Below are 9,386 nucleotides of genomic sequence, written 5' to 3' on the forward strand. Positions count from 1 at the left end.
AATAATAAGCTAACGGTCTGTTTTTTACTCCATGAGTCTGAGTAAGCACTGATGTCATAAAGCCGTCTTTGCAGTCTACTGTTTGGATAAAAGGTTTAGAATAATCTGGCAAACCTAATACTGCAGATCCAACAAGCAACTTTTTAACCTTTATAAATGCATTCTCTACCTCTGGTGTCCAGATCAAAAGGTCAGAGTCTGCCATGGGTTTATCATAGATTAGAGCTGTCAGAGGCGCAGTTACTTCAGCATAACTTGATATCCAGCTTCTGCAAAAATTAGTCATACCTAAGAATGACATCATTTGCTTCTTTGTTTTTGGTTTTGGGGCCTGTAAAATGCTGTTTTTCTTACTTCATCTAGGTGCTTTCCCTCCTGTGAGAGATTGTAACCTAGATATTTAATAGTTGTCTGCCACAAATGTAACTTACCCTTGCTTACTCTATGTCCCTGTTCAGCGAGAAACTTTAGCAGAGCTATGATATCCGTTTTACAATCTTCCTCTGTTGGAGATGCCAGCAAGATATCATCAAGTTTGCTGACATAGCCTGGGAAAATATTGTTGGTGACTCACCATAGCCCTGTTCTTTTAGCGTAACTTCTGGGTTTTCCTCTTCCCATAGTAGCACTTCTAGTGTGCTCAACTCTAACACTTCCTCTTCAGTTTCTTTATCTTCTTTCTTCTCCTTATCCCTGTCTGACCCACTTTCTTCGCCTAGTCATGCTCGTTCCTGTCTTATGTCCTGATAGGTCTGATAGCTGGGCGTTCTCTTTTTAGGACAATCTTGTGCCCAATGTCCCTCTTGTCCACACTCCCAACATCCAGTACCGTGACCTCTACCTCTGCCTCGTCCTCGACCTCTTACTCTGCCCCTTCCCTTATAACCACCTCTTCCAGTATTTAACACCAATATTGTCGCACCATCTTCTTCTAAGATGAGTGCATGTCCTTTTTTGGCCTTCCTTTTATCTTTAAGTGTTGTTCTGCGTGTCTGGCGTATTCTAAAGTATTTTGTAAGCGGGCAGTGTGATGATCAACCATGTGTTTTGAGACAAAGCTGCTGATTTGGGGTTGGCTACCCTTTAAGAATGCATTCTTTAACTGTTGCTTATAAGGGGTATCATTGGCCATGTCTTGTGGTACCTCAACCCCACTGTGATTATCAAACACTTCCTTGAGCCTATGATAATAGTGATCTACGTCTTCATCATCCTTTTGAATGCACCTATTTATCTCTGTCCAATTTGCTCTAGCCTGATATCTGCCTCTCACACGTTCCTCTAGGTCAGTGAGTCTCTGCCTAAGGTTAGCGTCACCATATGGCAGTGGCCTTCCCTGATCGTCATTTGGATTCCAATTTCCGCAAATAAGCCACCAATCGTGTCCCATTTTCTGTCTCATAGCTCTCTCAATTTCGACCCCATTGAGTCTATAACTGGCATAGAGCCCTTCTACTCCTATATATATATGTGGCTACTTTTACTTTTGGATGATGTATGCCTTCCATGGCTTTTTTAACATCCTCCGCGGTCCAAGGCCTGTGTACATACATAGTTAAATCTCCATCTTCTCCTGGGTTTTGGTTAGGGACCTGAATCATTGGTAGTAACTCATTGACTTGGGGACGCTCCGCTCCACTAGCAGCAGCTTTAAATGGGCTCATGGCCTGCACTTTTGCTATAGCCCAATTGACCCACCCATGTCCTGATCGTGTCACCCCCTGCTTGTTTTTTGTAACACTATTGGCAGTATTGGTTCTTGCTGGGGTATCTCAGGGTATAGGGAGGAGGCTGTGGGAGGAGGATGTGGCTGTGGATCATCATCATATTCTGGAGGTGGAGGGTTTTGTCTAGATCTAATTACTGAGTTTATATTCTCTTTGTCCAGGGTTTCTTTACTCTTTGCTTTTGACTGGCCCCACTTTCTTTTATGGGCTTCAGCGAGCCACTCCCTGGCCTGACTTAATCCGTTCTTTTTGTTTGCTTTTGGATTAGTTAAGCCTATTTTTTTCAATGTCCTTCACTAATTTGTTACATCCTTCTACAGTGATTCTACCTGCAAACCTGAACTTCTTTTCCCATCTTTGCAAATATGTAATGTTTTCCTTATCTCTTATAAACATACATTTTGCATCTCCACTAAGTTCTAATTCTTGCTTTTTGGAACATTTGTTCCCCATTGTTCTATGTTTTGTCAACAGCCAGTCAGTTTGTATGACACTTTCGTTCGGAGCAACTGACCCAATCAGCAAAGATCTTTGGACGGTTTATGTTATCACCGTTAGGTTTCCGCCATTTGTTTTTCTCTGCTGAGACACTGTTAACAATCCCCTTCAATGGCCAACCAGTTTGTATGGAACACACCCGAGCAACTGGTCTGATCAGTACATTAATACTGAGACACCACTGAATCTCTATCTCCCAGTTTCACACAAAGACAAAAACATACAATACACAATGACAAAAACACACAACACACAAAGACAAACACACACAACAGTCGTCTTTCTATCGCGATACCTTAGTTCCTCGAACTATTTCCTTTTAACGTGTACACAGAGTTATTTATTTCCTGTAGTCTTCTCACACAGACTATGGACTACCACGCTACCTCACAGAGTTTTGATCACAGTTTATTACTGCTGATCTCTTTCTCTATAGGTTTTTTTTTTTAGCGCTTATCCTAATTTTGCGACTTTAATTCTCTTACCTTCAACCGCTCAATTCTGTGTTCTCTTGTTTTGTTTCTTTTGGGTCCCGTCACCCTTCCACCCTCCAGTGGTGACTGGCCTCTCTTTACAGCAATTCAGCTGGAGGTCTTTGTTTAGGAGTCCTCTGCTCCCCCATGCACGGTTTCAGTCCCGCTCCTGGAAGGTGGAAAGGATGTTGGGATCCGGCTCGAAGGACCAAGATGTTAGAATAATCTGAAATGAACACAGAAAGTTGAATTCGGTTTTTAGGCAAACAGTTACATTTAATACATACATATATTCTTCCAGCAAGGGGACAAGTCAATACAGCAGCACAATGTCTGAGTACTGAGGTTGTCCGACGAATACAGGAGATGCAAGGATATTTAAGCATGATGGGCGGTTCCCCTTTACAATGTACATCTGTGTGTTACTTATTTACAGACAAAGTTATATGGTAGGTCCTGAGTTTCCTGAGTCACATTGCAGGCTCATGCATGCCCTGAGGTGTTTCTGCCTCTATCGTGGACAACAGGAAACACAACATCACGTCTGTATACAAGATACCAATACAGACTGTTCTCTCTACGATCAGCATGTTCTTTTTAACTAGTTATAATACATATTTTTCTGACAAAAGTATGCATGAATGTATTTATTTTCTTCCCCACAACTATTAAAAACAACTATGTGCATGCATACTCGGCCTGCAAGATTACGCATCTTGCGACAGCGAACGCCCCCTCCTAGTACGAAACAAACTCCGAAATAGGGAAATGTAAGTTTGCGGACTCCTGATTGGAGATGCCTGAGTTTAAACATTGGCTGAAGCCTGTCGCTGAGAACACCCATGTGGCTTACTGTATATACTGTTAAAAGAAGATCAGCGAAGCCTCGATGGGCATCCATGCTGTCAAGTCCCACATCTACGGGGCTAGCCACAAGACTGCCGTTGACCGCAGAGAGCAGCAGCAGCAGCTGTCATCGCCAGTTTCTGTGCTCCACCAGCAACACCACTGCCCAGCAACACGACAGCTGAACTAGCCAACACAGCTACGACAGCGACCTCTGCCTCGTCGTCTGCCGCCATCAGGTTGGCTATGGGCCGCACACCAACGCTGCGCGTGGAGGTTATCTGGTGTCTCAACACTGCAGTGAATCACCACTCACTGAACTCAAACGAAGGCATTTCCGATATTTTCAAGTCAATGTTTCCGGATTCGGACATAGCTAAGACTGTGGCAAGGACAAAACTGGATACATAATGTCATTCAGGCTAGCACCCTATTTTTAGCAGCAGTTGTTGTCAGCAAAGAAAAAGCACCTCCACGTCCACGTTCGTTTTTTAGGATGATGACTGTGTCCAGTCCAGGTACCTCGGCTCTCAATTCCTGGGACATGGAACAGCTGAGGACCTGTTGCTTCAAATCAAAGTAAGTGTATCTACTAGTCTACTATGTAATGCACAAGCATCATGGGTATATTACAACTTCGGCCTACATGTTATCTCAGAAGCCTAACCGCATGGTCTTCTGGAGAAAGGGACGCCAAGACCCCTGGACCCCCGCAGCGACCTGCGGCAACCCCGCATCTCCCACCTTGGGGCTTAGTTTTTGGACACAGCCCAACTCGCATCCCTCATTGGCAGAGACCCGCACGGCAGCGCGAGGGGTCGCGTGATGTCACAGACTCTATAAAACAATGCGATGCCCACAGCTCATCGCTCTCTGGGAAAGAAACCCGTTTTGATCAGGTAGGTTCCTCTGTCCTACAAAGGAGGCAACTACTTCTAACTTAGACTTCGTCCACTGCGACGAGTACTCTAGAAACTAGAAGAAGTGACCGTGCACGCAGCTGAACCAGGCCCCAGGATTCCTGACTTCGCTGGACGAACTGGAATCCAGGAAACCGGTACCGAGACAAGAGCCGTCGAGACGGAACACTCTGTCGATTTGATCCCTGCAGAAGACAAGACCTGAACCCACAGTCCGTCAACCGAGTCGACCGCCGGTGGATCCGAATCATGCACCGCCGCCAGTCACTCGGAAGCGCCGCATCTGAGGACACACAACACACGCTCGTTCCCCTGCAAAGGAGTACAGTAAGAGGCTTTAGCTCTGGGCAGACATAGGCTATTTATGTGTGTCTCAGTAAGTTTAACTTAGTGTGTATTGTTGTGAAGTTTCTACCGGACCGCCGTGTCCCGTTTATTGCTGCTGTAATAACCGCATTATTATCAGTGTTGCTTGACTGTGATTTGTGTCCGACCACGTCGGACTATTGTGTGTTGCTCTGCCATCGTGTCCGAACTCAGCACACTGTTGTCTGTTTAAAGACCAGAGATGCGCCGGCTCACCAGCTGAGCCGCTGAGCCCCTGCGTCACAGAACGGGTGCTGGATCTTGGTCATCATCGCATGAGCCTTACTGCTGCTTTGATCGCTTTCCTGTCCTTCCTTACTAACAAACATTTACACACACTCGTGGGTGCTGGAGAGATTCTGGTCCGAATTTAACTTTGTCCCGGATCTCTCCTTTGTTAGAGTCACATGTTTAAAGGTAGCCGCCGTTTAACTTGAGGTCTCACGCCCCACCTTTCTCTGCACCACTAGACATCCCCGGTCACGTCCGCCATTTTGTTCCTCCTCCCCTTTTCACGGGCACACGCCTGTGCACACACTCGCTCACACACTCCCACGCACACACAAACACACTCTTGCTTGTTGTTGTCTTTTCATATGATGATCATATGATATATGATTGGTAGCTTAGCTTATAATAGACATTTGTTGATAAAAAGTAGTATTGATTGTACATTGATATTGCTAAAGTTAATAAATGCTGTTGTACTTTAAAATAAGTTGTTTGTGTTATTTGCATGTACATTGTGATATTGGCTGGTTGACAGAGTCAGTGCTTGAATTCACACCCTCAGTTCACTCCATAAATGCTCATATCTACCAGATATGAACATTTTGAGTGAACACCTTTAATTCTTGAGACTGAATTGACGATTTGGTTATTGATCCCGGTTTCCGGGTGGTGCCCCGTTGCTATTAACATTGATTAATAAGATCTATTGATTTTCATAATTCATAATTATCTTTGATAATTATAAATTATTGCTGATAACCAAACAAGCCCAAACCGATGCACAACAACTATCATTTAATTTTTTCTTTGTGTGTGTGTATGTGAGAGAGTTGGTTTTAACATGTAAAACACTTTGTGCTGCATTTTTATGTATGAAAAGTTCTATATACTGCAAATACAGTTTGATTTGATTTGAATGCCCATGTATTTCAAGAATGAACATTCAAGGCATACTGTCATCAATAAACCTATTGCCGTGTCAATTTACAGGAATGTGTTGCAAAACTGAACATGAGACAGCTTGTCTCCATCAGTATTGACTGCCCCAATGTCAACTTGAAGTTGGGACACCTTCTCCAGAAGGAGCATGCAGTTCTCTATGGAGCTCAACTGGTCAAGGTTGGAAGCTGTGGGCCTCACACCCCTCCACAATGCAATGAAGGCAGGCTTCACTATGTGGCAGCTGGACAAGCTGCTTCGGGCACTCCACTTCCTCTTCCACAATGTTCCTGCTAGGAGGAGGACTTCACTGCCTTGACTGGTTCCACCTGCTTTCCGCTACTACTCTGCGGCCACAGATGGGTTGAAAATCTCCCTGTGGCAGAGAGGGCAGTTCAAGTTTGGCCAATGATTATGAAGGTATTATGTTTGTTTACTATTTACCTACTCCTCAATTTTTGATAGCGCTACATTTCTTATAATGTACTATTTTTTATGCACGTGTTTTGTAAAATTGTTATGTAGCAAATATATTTGAATATTTTCCAGGATAGTCTCAGTGAGAGAGGTCAGGGAAGAATATTTACAGTTCTCCTAAATTGGCTTTTTGCTTCCCCGTGGAAAACCCATATAAAGTATGGAGGACCTCAATGGAAACGGAATTTGAAATAGAGGATTTCTTTATCCATTAAGTATGTCCATTATTAAATAGAGGAAGTCTTAAAAGATTTTCCACATGAAACTTTAAAACAGTATTTAAATACATAATTTAAAAATACATTAATGAATTCCTAAATAAATAAGACCATTTGAAAATGGTCTAATCTGAAAATTTCACCTCTCCATTCATCATTCCGTGACACTTGGGGGCCTTGTGTTGGTTGGGTAAAACAATGCAAATTAGTATGGGAACAAGCTCTCTGATTGGCTAACACATATCCTATCGAGGTTAGTAATATTGTAACATTCGTGTTTTACCGTTTAGCGCCACCTTGGTGGCGCCTCCTCTTTGCGTTTTACTATGTGGGTAGAGAAAGGATGAGAAGAAGATGCACCCCCCTCCGCTCTTCTCCACGAGTGATAGCCCTTTTCTATTATTTCTTTTCTCATTTTGCACTGAGTTGGTGTGGGACTGTACTCCTGTGGACATGTATGTCTACGAGCTACAGTGCCGTGAAGTCAGTGGCATTGCAGCCAAATAAAAGTTCTGTGAGGAAATCTCTCCCGATCTTTACGCTAGCTAGCCGGAGCTACCGCTGCCAGCGCAGAAGACACACACACCCACATCAGCCCACGTTACAATATGTGGGAAGAAGAAGGTGCAGAGGAACTTGAAGCACCAAAATGGAAGAATCATGGACTTAAGGAAGCACTCACTGCCGGGGTGTGCCCGAACTGGAAGCCGGCCCCATTAGCTGCTGTTGACACCATTTGAGCTTCCAGCATGTATTTAATCACCTCTGGTGTTACGTGTGGCACAGGAACTACACTTAAATCTTTACACATGAAACACATGTAAGGGCACCATAGCTCTCTGCCGTGTGAAATGTTGGAACAGAGCCTTATGGTTTCCCCCACAGCCCAAGTGCGGCTCAAGGCGCCGCATCTTTGGTTGAGAGCGCATCCACAACCAGGTAGTGCAAACCCCTGCCGCGCTGAGTAGAGCACATGTACATGGAAAAACGGCATAAGTTACACAATGAGCTGCTGCATAATTTTCACGTTAGTTTATCGTTATAACAATAAACTTTGCAAATTGTAATAACACAGTTTTTGCCTGGGAGGGAGGGAGGGAGGTGGTGTGTCCAGGCAGCAGAGCTCTCTGCTGGTGTGTGTGTGGAGAGAAGGCCCCGCGGTGTGGAGTGGGCCCAGGCAGAGAGAGCTTCCTTAAGTCCATGATTCTTCCATTTTGGAGAGGTGAAATGACTTTCCAAATCCAATTTCGAATTGGATTTGGAAAAGCAGCAAGGAAATGGATTTGAAAATGAGAAAAGGAATTGCCCTTTTAAATGCCTTATTAAAAGCTGTATTCTTAATTCGGTTTGTGAATTCAGTTATTTATTTCTGTTTTTAAAACTGCATTTTCAAATTGGTTTTTAATTGCTCTTATTTAATAAGGAATTCATTAATCTATTTTTTTACAAACATGCACAGGGATCCAGAGGGGTGCCTCACAAAGATGAAGACTACAGTCCAGAAATTCCTGCAGGACAGTCAGTTGGCAGGCAGCGTCTCAGCTTGTAGGAAAAATATAGTATAAGGTGGATAGGTCACTGTATGTCCTCTAATGTTGGCCCTCCTCTATTTATTTTTATATAGCTACTTCTATCTGTTGAAATTTGGCAAGACAGTTTCATTTTTGTGAATTGTTCTGCTGGTGTGAAAACATCTAAGCTCCCAAATGCTTCCAGATGAAATTATTGTAACACTTTCGAAAAAGATACATTACACTGCTTACGTTTTGTGTGCAGACGCTGTGAGCCATGTATTTGTCAAATGATGAACTAAATGAAATGGAATGAAATTTAACACCTTAGTAATTACTTATTTTATTCCCCATGTTGCAGGTGATGTGATCGTCCAGCGGTTTGAGAGTTATCTCACTGTTGAGGCTAGAGATGAGCGTTTCCTCTCCTTTCAGCCACTGTAGCAGTGGGTTGATGTGTTCTTGCACTCAGGACTCAGCAAGTCTTACCCTGTGGTGTCAAGGTTCTGTCAGAGCCTTCTACTTTTCACCCATGGACAAGCCACGGTAGAGAGAGGATTCTCAGTCAACAAGCAGGTCAAAACCTTCAACATACTCAAAGAGTCGATTGAGGCTCTGAGGTAAATCTGCGACAAGGTCAGTGTCTGTGGGGGCATTCTTAAGGTACCTCTGACCAAGGAGCTCCTAGCTTCTGTAGCCTACGCAAGGTCAAAGTACAGGATTCATCTGGAACAACAACGGAAGAAAAAAAGAGACTGCCACACAGAGCCTCAAGAGGAAAGCACCCAAGATGAAATAGAAGAGCTTAAAAAGAAGAGAAAAGTCCTAAGAGAGGTGTACAACACACTGCAAAAAGATGCCGATCAGCTAGCAGAGCAGGCAGAGGGAAAATCAAGATCATTAATGGCCAAACTGATCACCAAGTCCAACACCTTGAGAAGAAGACACAAAGAAAAACTCAATTTACATTATTCACCAAGTTGTTTCAACAAGTTGTCCTTCGTGTTGAATAGTTGAGAGTCAGAGCGGTACTTGTTGTGACCTAAGGTATATTTTAATAAGCTTTGCCTTTGGTTTGATTAAATCTCTCGAGCTTTGTTCCTTTCCAGCTCATGAGTTATGTTGTATGGTTGTGCTCTATAGATTTAATTGCAAACTACAACTGTTTATTAGTTAAAGA

Source organism: Scophthalmus maximus, chromosome 10 (genome assembly GCF_022379125.1).
Source record: "Scophthalmus maximus strain ysfricsl-2021 chromosome 10, ASM2237912v1, whole genome shotgun sequence".
In the NCBI taxonomy this organism is placed as follows: domain Eukaryota; kingdom Metazoa; phylum Chordata; class Actinopteri; order Pleuronectiformes; family Scophthalmidae; genus Scophthalmus; species Scophthalmus maximus.